This window comes from Furipterus horrens, unplaced genomic scaffold (assembly GCF_987537825.1).
Source record: "Furipterus horrens unplaced genomic scaffold, mFurHor1.1.pri manual_scaffold_6, whole genome shotgun sequence".
NCBI classification, from domain to species: domain Eukaryota; kingdom Metazoa; phylum Chordata; class Mammalia; order Chiroptera; family Furipteridae; genus Furipterus; species Furipterus horrens.
This window is the reverse complement of record NW_028327176.1, coordinates 80,410,101-80,425,378: the sequence shown is the minus strand read 5'-3', so window position 1 is coordinate 80,425,378 and position 15,278 is coordinate 80,410,101.

Sequence of the window (15,278 nt, the reverse complement as noted above, 5' to 3'; positions counted from 1 at the left end):
TGGCAATTTATCATGTGTTCCCTTTGTCCACATCCATAAACTCTTGACACACTGCCTGCACACTTTGTGAGGGGCCCAAGACTTGTCTTGACCACCAAGTTTTACTTAAAAATATGCAAAATAGGCTTGCTGGATAAATGCGCTGATGTTTGTCCTTTGACTGGGAATAGTGAAGCTGCCACAGATATAACAAAACAAATCAGGGTTGTTTAGGCATTTATGATGAGAAACAACAAAGGCAGACATGATCTGAAGGAAAGGAAATAAGTAAATAAAAAAATAAATTTTGCTCACTCCTTGTATACAGACAAGAGCTTGGACTACACTTTGGAATAAGATTCACTATATAGAGCAGCACACAACCTCTCACCACGCTGTCTCATGTATAACTGAATAACCTAGACAAGAATGAATCTGTTGCTTGTCTCCAAGGTCATCCCCCACCCCTCCCCATTTGAGGGAGGTTTACTCTCAGCCAATAGGAGAGCACTAGTGCTTCCCTTGATCCAGGCTTGATCCAGGCTTGATCCAGCCTTGAGTGGTCGCGTCAATATAAGCTGTAGAGAAGAAACTTGGTGTGATAGAAGAAAATTAACTGCAGTTTTGAAATCAGCATTCCTATTTAAGTCTAAACCAGATGAAAATCAAACTCAACAGGAATTATGTTAAAAATTGTTTCCTAGTGTAATCAGATCATCCTGTATGGTTACTTTTTGGTCACTGAGCTTGTCAGTCCTGCCATGTGGGCCCCTGATAGCTTCAAGTTTATTACAAACCCATTTTTTTGTTCACAGGATTGTCACTGGTGGTAACTAGTTTCAACTGGAAGATGCCAAGACTTAGGGCACTAGTTGGCTGTGAGGGACCTGGAATAAGTTAATTTAGCCCCTCCAAGCTTCAGTTTACCTATGTGGAAAACAGGGGGAAATAATGTAGACCAAGTTGTGAGAATTCTACAAATAGTTACTGAGCAATTTCCCTGGTGATATTCAAATGTGAACAAGACAAACATGGTCTTTGCCTAAGGTGAGGGTATTGTTTCCTGTAGTAATAATAATAATAAATACACATGAAATAAACATCATATATAAAAATAATACACCACAATAAATAAAAGACTAAAACACAATAAATAAAATAATATTATGACAAATGGCATAAGACAGCACAGTCCTAATGTGTAGATGAATGAGTGAGCTATTTTAAGAAGGCAGGTTGGAGGAGATGCCATGTAAACTGAGAAGAGTTAAAAGGAGGTATTTGTAGCTGAAAATTTCTGAACAAACTCAGAGATCAGAGAGTAAGCATGATACTGATCATTCAGGACCTAAAAGGCCATAAAAGAGCTTTGGGGTTTTATTCTGAGTGCAGTGAAAGGAATTAAGTGGTGCATGGCACCAACTATTGTATATAAATCATTTAACACCGCACCTGACATTTAGTAAGTACTTAATAAATAGTAATTATGATTCATAGTCCCTTTTTATTTAGGAACTTATTTCATTAGCTACTTCTCTCTTGCTCTGGTATCAAAAGAGTTGTTTTTACTGAGATTTTGATGAAAATCTTGATTTAGTTGTGCAGGTTGCTGAATTACAGCATCTGTTGAATTCAATCTTGTAAAATTTCTCATGTGAAAGTTAGGGTGCTATTTAGGAAAGACTGAGATCATGAATTCAGAATGAAGACGTGATTGGATCCAAGATGAGATTGATAATCTTGAGCCAAGTTACCTGTAGCTTCCTTTGCCAGTAGAAGTAGTTTGTCCTTCTATATCTGAGGGAACTTGTCTCCTTTTGCTTGAAAATTTTGTGATTTCCACTTGGGTAGATGCCTTGAAGGGGGATGCTGAGTTTGAAGAGGGATGCTCATGTTCCTTAAGACCTATCAAAACTGCCTACTGTGGTTTCTAGATAAATAATGAGAGTAAAATCTCAGTATGCTCCAGGGGGAAGGTAGACACTAGGTGACCTTGGAGAAAATTGCTTACACACCAAAGTAATTGAAAGACCCTGCTAATATATAATCAGCAGAGACCTTGGAGGTCTCTTGACCTTTTGAGAAGTTCCTTACAATGAACTGACTGAAGAAAAAACTTGAGACTGCTGTCCATACAGATCTGCATGATATCATGGTATTGCCTGCAAGTAGACAGCTGTAACACTACAGCACAACGTAGGAGTGACTCTGACAGATAGTGATGAAGGAAAATCTTACCATTTGTTGGAACTTCAAGTTGCATTTTGGTTGTTCATTTTGTCTGGAATAAGAAGTGAGAAAAATAAACTACCTGATTCATGGGCGATAGCTAAGAGGCTAGATGAAACAGACTTAGAACATTAATGACATAGAAGTCTGGAGAAAAGATATCTGGTTGGATATCTCAAAGGAGTACAGGATATAGAAGATACTTTTGTCCCATGTGAATGTCTGCCAATGAGTATCTATTACAGAGGAGGCTTTTAATAATCAAGTGGACGAAATGATGTGCTCTTTGGATATCTCCATCCATACCAGGGTTTTTTTCATTGGGCCCATGAACAGAATAGCTATAGTGATAGAGATGGAGGCTACACATGGGACCAAAAGCCTGGCCTTACTTTTATCAATAATACTGCTTAATTTGTAATTTACCAAAAGCAGACCAATATTTAGTTCCTGCTATGCCACCATTCTCTGGGAAAACAACCTAATGGAACGTTGATTTTATTGGACCTCTACTATTATGGAATGGAAAGAGGTTCATCCTTAGTATAATAAACAAATATTATGCATATATATTTGCCTTCTCTATTTCTGATACTTCTGACAACATCACCCATGGAATCACAAAATAACCTGTCCACCACTATGGCATTTTAACTTAACATTGTTTCTGGATAATGTGCTCATTTCACTGCAAAGGAAATAAAGCAATAGAATCATCCTTATTGAATTAACTGAACTTATCACACCACATGTCATCTAGAAGAAGCTTGCATAATTAAATGGAGAGACTACTTACTGCAAGAGAGTTACAGTGTTAAATGGAAGGGAACACCCTAAAAGAATAGAGTTCTGTCTTAAAAGTATATGGTACATTATTTGAATTAGAGAACATTAAATGGTGCTGTCTCCTTTATATCCAGAAGATATAGTTTGGGAATCAAAGGTAGAAGTAGTAATGGATTCTCTCTCTGTTATACCTCATAACTCATTTATGAAGCATATGCTTCCTATCTCGGCATCATTGAGCTCTCTTATTTTGAGGACTTTGATCTCAAGAGGGCAATGTGACCACCATGTGGCATAGCAAAGGTTCTATTAAATTAGAAGATAAGATCATGATTTGTATTTTTAATGTCATATTTTAGATCATTTTGTTTTGTGTATCCCCTAGCTAGTTACTGTAGTTATAGTTGATTTTGCTACTCTTGTCTTTTAACCTCCATTCTAGTCTTTTAAGTGTCTGCTTCACCTTGCTTATTATATACTTGCTTTCATCAGTGATATTTTTCTTTTCATATTCTCTCTCTTTCTCTCTCTCTCTCTCTCTTGCACAATTCCATTTATATGAATAGCTCAGAATAGGAATTTTCATGAAGATAGAAAGTGGTTTTCTATGGCTGGCAGAGAAAGAACTAAATGAGGAGTGACTCCTTATTGGTGGTGGGTTTCTTTTGGGGATAATGAAATTATTCTGAAATTAGATATGGTTATGGTTGCATAACTCTGTGAATATACTAAAGTCCATTGGATTGTATACTTTCAAAGATTGGCTTGTACTGTAAGTGAAAATGTTAATAAAGCTGTTATAAAAATTAATCAACAAAAAGTCTCCCATCAGAAAAATGAGTTAAAGAAATGAACAGCCAATTCATAAAAGAAGAAATACAAGAAGTGGATGGATACACTTTATAAAGAAAAAAAAAAGATGTCTAACCTCACTAATAGTCAGAGAAATATAAATAAGCAGAAAATGACACTTTCCATATCAGATTGGCCAAAGCTGAAATGATGACCAGTTTCCATTGTGGCCAGGGCATGTTCCCAATTAGCAGGAGCAGAAAATGCTACACTTTGAAAGGAAGCTACTGGTAGTGAAGAAGATGCTTAATGCATTTATTGGGTGAGTAAAAAATTAACACTTGGATGTGGGTGATCAGAGAGCCTATATTGCAGATTCTATGATTTCACCCATTTGAAAGGGAACTGAGTTCTGGTAAAAATCTATGCCCAGAGAAAATCCAGCCTTGCTTCATCATGTTGAGCACTCAGGGGAGGCAAGAGAAATTGTGAGCTCAGTTGTTCTAAAAAGCAGTGACACATGACAAGACCACCACCTACAGAAGCATGAAGTGGGTAACTGAAATAGCTGCTGTGGCCACCTATCTCAAAGCCTGAAGATACTTTTGCGGAAGATGTGAAACAAACAACATGGTCTCATTTCTGGTTATGACCTTTTCTGCTTAAAAAAATCACACACACACAGTAAAGTCAGTTTACTGGTGATAAACTCGAGTTTTTCCTTATCTGAGGAACTTCTCATCTCTCCTTAAATCCTGAATGATAACCTTGTTAAGTAGAGTATTTTAGGTTGTAGGCTCTTTCTTTCAGCACTTAAAATATAACCTGACACTCTCTTATGGCCTGGGAAGCTTCTACAAAGAAATCAATTGATAGCCTTATGAGGTTTCCCTTGTATGTGACCAGATCTTTTCTTTTTGATGTCTTTAGCATTGTCTCTTTGTCTTTAACTTTTGCTATTTTAATTCCTATATGTCTTGGTTTGGATCTCTTTGGATTCATCTTCTCTGTGCTTCCTGGACTTGGGTGTCTTTTTCTTTCCCCAGGTTAAGAAAGTCTTCAGCCATTATTTCTTCACTTAAACTTTTTGCCCATGCCCATTTTTCTCTATTTTCTTTCTGAAATCCCTACAAATAAGAATGTTAATGTGCTTAATGTTTTCCCAGTAGTCCCTTAAACTGCCCTTGTTTCATTGTTATTATTCTTTTTACTATTTTGCTGTTCTATTTGGGTGACTTCCACGATTCTGTCTTCCTGCTCATCAGTTCTTCTGTATTATCTGCTACTCATTGCTTCTATTTATTTTTTTATTTCAGTTATTGCATATTTTAACTCTAATCGGTTCTTTGTTTAGTGTTTTTTCTTTTTAATTTAGAGAGAAGAAATAAAAGAAAAAAGTTTGTTCAAATAACTAAACACACAATACTATATACAGATGATATATTCTAGAATTGTATACCTGAAACCTTATAATTTTATTAATCGATGTCACCCAACATATTGAATAAAAAATAAAAAATAAAACTAAATAATTACTGCAGAAAAGGAGATCTGGACTGGATGCTGGGACCTACATCTTCCATAGTGGGGATTTATTAATGTTTTAAACAAAACAAAAAGGAAAAAAAGAAGTAAGTTACTTGGTTCAATACTGTTTGGCATAATTATATATTTTTTCACCTTTTAAACATTCAATACAGCCTTTTCAGGAAGCATTTAGATGAGACCAGCAAAAATGGTTAGTGCCTTGGCTCTCTAAAATGGTGGGAGGAGGTCATGAGGGAGAATCCACAAGAGAGCCCCAAATCTACCTACATTCTTTATTCCACCTTATTTTGGAATTAGGAAAGAATAGACTCAAGGTGAATTATCAATATATTACTTTTCAGGGGTGCTCATTGCCTCATCCCAACCCTCCTATAATATCCCCCTGGTTCCTATGCCACCAACCAGCTGCAGGAACTACACCAATGGCTGGAAGGCTGCTTGGTGGTGCCAGCTCACTGAGAAAGAGTGTTATTTGTGTTGTCAATCTTGGGAATAGGGTCCTTGCAGTGGTTAGAAATCTTCACAGATCTTTTCTCCCTCCCAAGCTTCCATAACCTTGACGAATGAGAACAACATCAGCAGCTTCCTCTAGGCACTGAAGCTGGGTTCAGTCATTCAAGTAGCTTCCAGTTGTAATTCCTGGTTGTTAGCTTTCGTGACCATTCCAGAACTGAAAATGGAAAGGTAGAGTGAGCAAGCAGGATGTGAACATGGGGGAGGAGACCCATAGGTGTGGGGAGGAGTCATGTAGAAAGGCAAGTCTACTCCTCTCCAGCTAGGCCCCCAGTTATTTACACACCCAACTTAGAATTTTTAAAGAATCTTTGTTGGTCATCCATACCTGGAAACTCTAGCTTAACTAACTTATGAGCCCCAAAACAAATTCCTTCCACAAGCAAGAGGTTTCCTACTCTTCTTTGGGGTGATGGGTGAAGGAAGAAGATGTGTGCATCAAGCAGCTGGGCTCCCCATCTCCTGCCTTATTTCACACATGTTTTCCCTGCTCCCTTGAACCAGCTAAAGATGTGTGTGTGTGTGAGAGAATAGAGAGAGAAAAAGAGGTAGGAGCAGGGGGAAGAAGAATGGAGAAAGAGAGAGAGAAAGAGAGAGAAAAGAGAAGAAGAAGAAGAAGAAAGAAGAAGAAGAAGAAGGAGGAGGAGGAGGAGGACTAGGAGGAGGAGAAGAAGAAAGAAGAAGGAAGAAAACAAGAATAGGAGGAGGAGGAAGGGAAGAACAAGAAGAAGAAAAACAAGAAAAAGAAGAACAAGAAGTTGGAGAAGAAGAACCACCCTAATCAATCCCAGAGCAAGGTTTGATTTTTTTTTTTCCAGAGCAAGTAGGCTGGTGAGGAGGCCCAGGAACTAAACAGAGACACTAAGGTTATAGCGAATAGTAGGGGTAAGGTGAGAAACACCTTACATTTGATGTGAGGAAGCTTCATTGTCTCCTCACCAGTTTCTTACACCTGTGTTCCAGAGTTAGGCCCCAGGAGAATTCCACCCCCAAGAAAGGGGTGAACACAATTCATTTTCTGGTGAGACACTAAATACCCTGGTCAGAACACCATTCCATAGGGGGGCCAAAGGTAGAGAGAGGGAGAAGGAGGGATGAGGGTAACCACATGCCCTCTGGATTCTCACTGAATTTCTTTGATGAGTTGACGTTCACCCATCTCAGCCTAACTGATATAAAAACTGTAGCGTCCAAAAGTTCCCTGTAGGCTTAGAGCAGTTTCAGAGGGCTCTTCCTCTGCAGTGGAAGCAGCTCCATGGAAACTACCTGGACCACCCCTAAATCACACGAGGCCTCTATCCATCCCCTGCTCCACCTCCTCCCTTTCTCTCTGGCCCTCACCACACTGGTGTTTATGTCCATGGGTTATGCATATATATTCTTTGGCTAATCTCTTCAAGTTCTTTCACTCAGTCCACATAGAAGTGAGATAATATGGTATTTGTCTTTTTCTGACTGGTTTATTTTGCATAGCATAAAAATATACAGGTCCATCCATGCTGTCTCAAAACGTAAGATTTTCTTCACTTTTATGGCCATATGGCACCATATTAATTAAAGTTTTACAGCATCAAATGCTATGAAAATAATAAATCCTTGACTCCAGTATTTTCATTTTATGAAAATCCCAACCACTGATCAGAGTATACCACGGAATGCAAATTTTACCTATGGCCAGCAGATGGCAGTGTTCAACCCAATTTAATTCTACTCAGTAAGAATACTATTCAACATTTGGTCAGATAAATTTTTACTGAGCACCTACCTAAAGCATTGTGCTGGGTGTAATGTAGCCATAAACAACAACAAAATTGCTTAGAGTTTATTGTCCCTATAGAGTTTATTTATTGTTCCGGTACTATCTATTTGTAAAATTGGAATACTTGGATAATCTCTTTACATTGTACATTGTGGCCCTGTTGTCATCTTGATGAGGGTGGTAGCAGGGAAGATGATACACAAGAAGCAAGAACTATAGTACAATATAGAATTTGAAAACCTTATTAGAGACATGTGGCAATGGCTCACTAGGCATAAAAATATGTTTCAATAATGATTGATCATAGAGAAAAAAACTGATTTTAGGGTCATTACTCAGCCTAGTCATATATCTAGGACTATAGGACCACAATCCCTATCTGTAACCTATAGGGACAGATGTGTTTAGAATTCATAATTTTGGGGATTTTGGAAAAGTAGCAATATGTATATACTGTGCATTGCCTAACACTTCCAGTGTAACTTGGGGAGCCCTGTAATCAAACACACTCATACTTAAGCAATCAAATAAATGATTATAGTTTATATACATGCTCATTCATGCACAATCAGGTCTGCTTAGCCTAAAGCTTTTGATTTTCAGAGATTTTAGCTGTTCAAATGGAAGATAAGTGTTGTAAATCTATAACATATTATTTCATAACAAAAAAGAATCTACCCTAAAATCTCCAAACACCCATCTAGTTTTCTAGAAAATTATTTCCACTCTGTAAAAGCCTTGAGACTTTTATATCTACATTTCTTTACAAAATTTGTTTGGCATTATTGGGTGCTCTTGTAGGTATATTTTAAGCTAAAGTGAACCAGAATTAATTTTGTTTTGAGAATGTTTAAATAGTTTCATTAGATATTTTGAGATAATTAAGACTATTGCAATATCAGGATCTGGAATGATGACCTTAATAAAAAAACACATCTGCACATAATTAACTAAATAACAGATTAGATCAAACCTGGAAAAGCTTGTCATTATTTACTGTCATTCAGCCTTTGGTTTTTAAGTTTTATTTAATTTGTAAAAAACAAACAAATAAACAAAAAACAAAAGGGGGATTTACCATACTGTATTGGAATGCTAGTGATCTTCATATACTCTAGCTTTTAAAAGATTGATTTTTAAGCTTTGTTTTAATTAAATATTAAATTAAAAATGTTTGCCACAATTACTCTAAATGACTAGAGATTCCAAAATGGAAGTTTTCGGGAAGTCAGGAGAATCTCCAAATGAAACTGTGGCAGTTAGAAATAAGCAGGATAAGAGGCAAGGGGCAGGGGATGGAGGAAGGTAGGGATCACAAACAAATTCAACAAATTCAAAAAATTCAAAATGGAAAACAAAACAAAGCCAGCATTAACTGGGCATGTGCCTTCTAACTTCTAATTCCACAAAATGTCTGTTTGCTTTATTGTTTAGTTTTTATGTTGTCCTCAAAACTATTTGAAGATGCTTACATGAATGCATACAAAATAACAAGTTGAAATGGTGTGTATGAGAGAAAGTTAGGGGCACATGGGAGCAAACTAAGGAAGCCAAGGTTGGAGAGGGGACATTGCCTTTTGTCCATCAGCCTCTGAGCTTTCTAGGTATGAAAGTAAAGAGAAGCACTGACAACGCCCTGGTAATATAAGCTCTTTGAGGTTAGAGAGCACATTTTATTCATTGTCTCTGTTCTGGGACACAGAATTCTGTCTTGGAATGGGCAAGTGATAAATATTTCATAAATCTACAGTGTCTCTAAGATTAAAAGTGATAGTAGTGCTCTGTGGGGACACTTCTTTTTAGCATTCAGAAATTTCCCACTGGATTCCATTAGGGGACATCATAGATGAAGTGAGCAACATCACTAGTAACATCTGGAAGAATAATGGAGCAAATTTTCTGTGAGGTTTTGATTCATCTATTCATTCATTATTAAATTAATTTGTTAGTTGACCAAATACTTGTTGACCTTATTTTTTCAAGAGACTGGAATTCAAAAATTGTCTAGAAAAGCAAGCTTGTAATTAAACAAATATGGAAAAGTATTGTAGGTTGTATAGTAGACTCATTGGAGAATGTTCATGGTAACTCAACACCTAGAAGAACATATAGTGCAGAGCAGGGACTTGGTAAATATTTGTTGAAAGGATTAATGAAGAGTTTGTTGGTTAGATGAAAGAAAAAGGCCTTCTAATCAGAAGGGGGCAGAAGTAGGCAAAGATTTGAGGAACTGCTTATTGTTTCGGATGGAAGATCATGTATGTGGATATGGGAAGGCCTGAGGGCACTTGGTGAGAAGTTAATCTGATGAAATAAACTAAACCTGAGTCACATCTGGAATGCTAGCATAGGAAGTTCTTTTTATTTTTTTCTTTCTTTTTTTCATCAGGAATGATCTTCAGCTAAAGGCAGGATAGAAAGAAGCCTAATGAATGATGCATTAACTTATTTGTCACACTTTATCTTACCTAATAGCCCCAATCATTCTCTGAAGCTTGTTCCAATTTTTCCTATAAAAAACAGACTCACAGAGTTGAACTCTTTACCCAGGAAAGCTCATGTGGAAAGAAAATTCTCACTCTTATTAATTCATTGAAGTCCTCATTTTAAAAGACTATCAGAATAGAGAGCACAGAAATAAACCCAGGCCTCTATGGTGAACTAATATTTGATAAAGAAGGAAGGAACATAAAATGGAGTGAGAAGAGCCTCTCTAACAAATGGTGCTGGGAGAACTAGACAGGGACGTGCAAAAAAATGAAACTAGACCACCAACTTACACCACACACAAGAATAAACTCAAGATGGATCAAAGACTTAAATGTAAGCCATGACACCATAAAAGTCCTAGAGGAAAACATAGGCAGGAAAATTTCAGATATCCCACGTATCAATATCTTCACGGATACATCTCTTAAGGCAAGAGAAATAAAGGAAAAAATAAACAGATGGGACTGCATCAAACTAAAGAGTTTCTGCTCAGCAAAAGAAAACATCAACAAGATGAAAAGGAAACCAACCATATGGGAAAACATATTTGCCAATGACATCACAGACAGGGGACTGATCTCCAAAATATATAAAGAGCTAATATGACTCAACATCAAGAAAACAAACAACCCAATTTAAAAATGGGCAAAGGACCTGAACAAACACTTCTCTGAAGAGGACATACAGAAGGTCCATAGACACATGAAAAAATGCTCAACATCATTGGCCATCAGAGAGATGCAAGTAAAAACCACAATAAGATACCACCTTACACCTGTCAGAATGGCCATCATCAACCGATCAACAAACAACAAGTGCTGGCGAGGATGTGGAGAAACGGGAACCCTACTGCACTGTTGGTGGGAATGCAGACTGGTGCAGCCACTATGGAAAACAGTATGGAATTACCTCAAAAAAATAAAAATGGAACTGCCTTTTGAACCAGCGATTCCACTGCTAGGATTATACCCCCAAAATCCTAAAACCCTAATTCAAAAAAACTTATGCACTCCTATGTTCATAGCAGCCCTGTTTACAATAGCTAAGTGTTGGAAACAGCCTAAGTGCCCACCTGTAGGTGAGTGGATCAAAAAACTGTGGTACATTTACACAATGGAATACTATGTAGCAGAAAGAAAGAAGGAACTCCTGCCATTTGCGACAACATGGATGGAACTAGAGAGAATTATGCTTAGTGAAATAAACCAGGCAACGAAAGAAAAATACCATATGATATCACCTAATACAGGAAACTAAAGAACAACACAAACAAACGAACTAAATAGGGCAAAGACTAGAATAATAGTCAGTAGGGGGGAGGGAGGAGGGAGAGAAGGGGGATAAGTAAGGGAAGGGTCTAGTCAGGAATATGTATAAATGACTCATGGACATGGACAACGGGGAGGGATATGATTGGGGGAGAAGGGGTGGGCTGGGTGGGGGGGCGCAGTGGGGGAAAAATGGGACAACTGTAATTGAAAAACCAAAAAAAAAAAAAAAAGATTATCAGTGATGGGGAACGTGGGCAGGGGATTTGGTACCTGCAGTTCTTATTCTTGGCCTAGGTACACCTGAAGGATTACCTTTAAGTCCCCACTTAGTACCTTGTCTCCTTCATTTAGATTCGAGGGTACAGAGAATTCATGGATGAAATTTGTAACAAAGCTATGGATAACATTTAGTATAGAAACATAACCCATAAATGATTGCGGATTTCCTTTGGTAGGAAGACCTCATGCAGATCTCTCTTTGCTTACCTCTTGCCTTAAAAATATTTTTTAAAACCTTTTAAAATTAAAGTTGATATTCAATATTACATTAGTTCAAGGTATATAGCATAGTGGTTAGACATTTATATAACTTATGGTGTGATTCCCTTAATAAGTTTAGTACCCACCTGACACCATCAGTTTATTCTGTATATTAATGGGTTTGCTTCTGTTTTGTTTGATTGCTTTTCTGTTTCTTAGATTTCACATGTAAATGAAATTGTATGATATTTATTTTTTTCTGACTTATTTCACTTAGCATAATAAGTCAATCCATGTCATCATAACAGGTAAGATTTCATAATGGCTATTATCAATGAATCAACAAACAACAAGTGTAGGTGAGGACGTGGAGAGAAGGGAACCCTGTGTACTATTGGTGGAATTGTAAATCGGTATAGTCAGTATAAAAAACAGTATAGAGAGTCTGTAAAAAATTAAAAATAGAAATACCATATGACCCAGCAATCCTACTTCTGAGTATTTATCTGAAGAAATCCAAAATACTAATTCAAATATATATATGCATCACTATGTTCATTGTGGTATCATTTATAATAGCAAAGATATGAAAGCAACCTAAGTGTCCATCAAGAAAGGATTGGATAAAGGTGATACAAATGTACAAATGAATATTAGTTGGCCATAAAAATAATTGAACCTCTGGCCTTCTCTAAGTGATTAAGAAAACCTTTAATTCTTACCATCAAGAAGACTTTTAGATGCTAAAATTTGTAACCAAGAGAATGAACAGCCACTGAGAAATTGATCATTTGATTTTCTGCCTACTGAATATTTAGCTGTATTTAAGGTATGTAATGTGCTTAGGATGATGTCTGCCACATGGTACATACTCATGAGTATTACTAATTATTATTCCTCTCGGTTTACATTTTTGACAATTAAGCTTTCCCACAGGTTTGAGCATGAGACACCATGCTTATACCTGTGGCCTTACAGATTTAGTGTGACAGTCATATTAACATAAAAATAGAGTCAATATTCACATAAAAACTAGGTATGCACAGTATCAGTGGAGTTGCTTGATCAAAGGATTGTTGAGGTTAGTGCTCAGGTATGTCTGTCTCCTCAGCTTCTGTCTTTTCACTAGAAATGAGGAAGAAAGTGAAGAGTACCTATGCCGAAATTTGTAAAGAAATTATGAGAACAAAGCTGTTTAACAATCTTCCTGGTGCATAGACAACTTTTGGGGCTGATGTGGTGACTTTGGAAAGAGATACTGAATGGCCATTAGAAATATTTCAGAATCAAAGAAAATTGGAAGAGTTTTAAATGACTGCCAAAGGATCTAACTTTCTGAAGACAAAAGGCAATTTCTGATTCCTGAATTGTAATTTCCATTTCATTTCTCCATAAGAGTCTAATATAGATTTTTTAAAAGATGGCTAGTGAGAATCTATAGAGGAAGCACACACACTGATAAATCCCATCTCTCCAAATTCCACAAAGAACAAGCCAGACCAATTGAGGACAATTTCTTCTTTGATGGATTGCCATTTGGATAGCTTAGGAGGTAATGTATTTGCATCTCAGCCAACAGTCCTAATACAAATTAATTTGTATTTTATTTTAGTGCCTGTTATGTGTCAAGCACTATAATCAGTAAGGAATATTGAGCTAAAGGAGTTCAAAATATTGAATAATATTTTTCTCAAATAGATGTACATGATTGAATGATTGGAAATAATTAGATATATCACATATAACTGATTTAATAAATACATTTTTATATGATGTTTATATATTTTTGGATATGGTGACAAAATCTTAGTAGTTGATGGGCTTAGTCAAAAGATATATATTGTGTAGGCCAAAAAGTTCTTTTTCTGCATAAGATGGCTCAAGTAGCACTTAGTTGTCTTGACCTTCATTAGAAAAAATTTTATTAGATTGCATTGTGACAGCTATCATGTCAGTATGCATTAAAAAAAACCAAAATTGGTGACGTAATTTTAATATTGAAGGTGGAAGGAAATACACAACATTTCAACATATTATACTTTATTTCTTTAGTCTCTAAAATAAATAAAATATTTTTAAAAACATCAGAATCAGTGAATTTTTGTGTAGCCATTTTAATATTCTGGCTGGTTTGGCTCAGTGGATTGAGCGTCGGCCTGCGAGCTAAGTGTCGCTGGTTCGATCTTCCAGTCAGGGCACATCAGAGAAGGAAAACTCTGACTCCAAAAAACCTCCGCTGCCTTGCGGCATACCTCTTCAGGGGAAAGGCTAAGGGAGTAAACCCCGACAGAAAATCCGGAGCCGGAGTCCCTAAGGCGGTTTGACGTTGTAGTCAACACCGGCAACTCCTGCGGCGCACCTGAACCCAAGCTGTATCGACTCCGTCTTTCCCTTGGACCCTTCAGCTGCGAAGAGAGGGGGGGTCTGCTGCATGGGCAACAGCAGACCCTCCATATCACCCTGCCCAGGCTCTGTAGCTTCAGCTTCACTGGAGAGGACACTCCAGCGTCATCGCAAGATGTCGATTCAACACGGGAGGAGACAGATACCGTGTCACTCCCGAGTCGGACTGCACAGCCATTCTCGGCGGTGCAGATAGACTCTTAAGAAGCTACACCATCGTCTCTCGAGACGGACGGCTGCCGACGACGACGACGACGACGACGGCGACGATTTTAATATTGAAGGTGGAAGAAAATATGCAACATTTTCAACATATTATGCTTTTTTATTTCAACAAAAGTAAAAACACAACTGAAGCAAAAAAAAAAAAAAAAACAGATCTGTGCAGTTTATGGAGGAGGTGCTGTGACTGAACAAGTCAAAAGTGGTTTGTGAAGTTTCATGCTGGAGATTTCTGGCTGGATGATGAGCCACAGTTGGGTAGACCAGTTGAAGTTGATAGAGATCAAATAAGACATTAATTGAGAACAATCAATGTCATACTACACAGGAGATAACTGATATACTCAAAATACCAAAATCAATAAAGTTACTGGTGAAAATGAAAAATGTGTCCTTTATTTTATGGAAAAACTAAACGGGCTTTTCTGGGAACCCTATATATTTTTTTTTTGGACAAAGACAAAAATTGAAATAAATTGTAACAATAACAAAATTTTACACTCTTTTCTACTTATTTAAAAAATCTAATTGTGTGTGTGCATATGGGTGAAGTGTGTATTAAAATTTAATATTAATGCATAGATTTTTACTAAAAACCATTGAGATATAAATAAAACCTTTCTAAAAGATTCTTGTTCCTCTTCAAACAACAATGTTGTCACCTACAACCACTACTGCACAAACATAAACACGATCACACTAATCCTGGGAGAAAGCTGTGTGGTGAGAAGAATATATCTGGGATGGCCAGAAGTTCATTATTATGACCTCCTGTGTATTTCATTCTAAGGAATCATTTGTTCCAC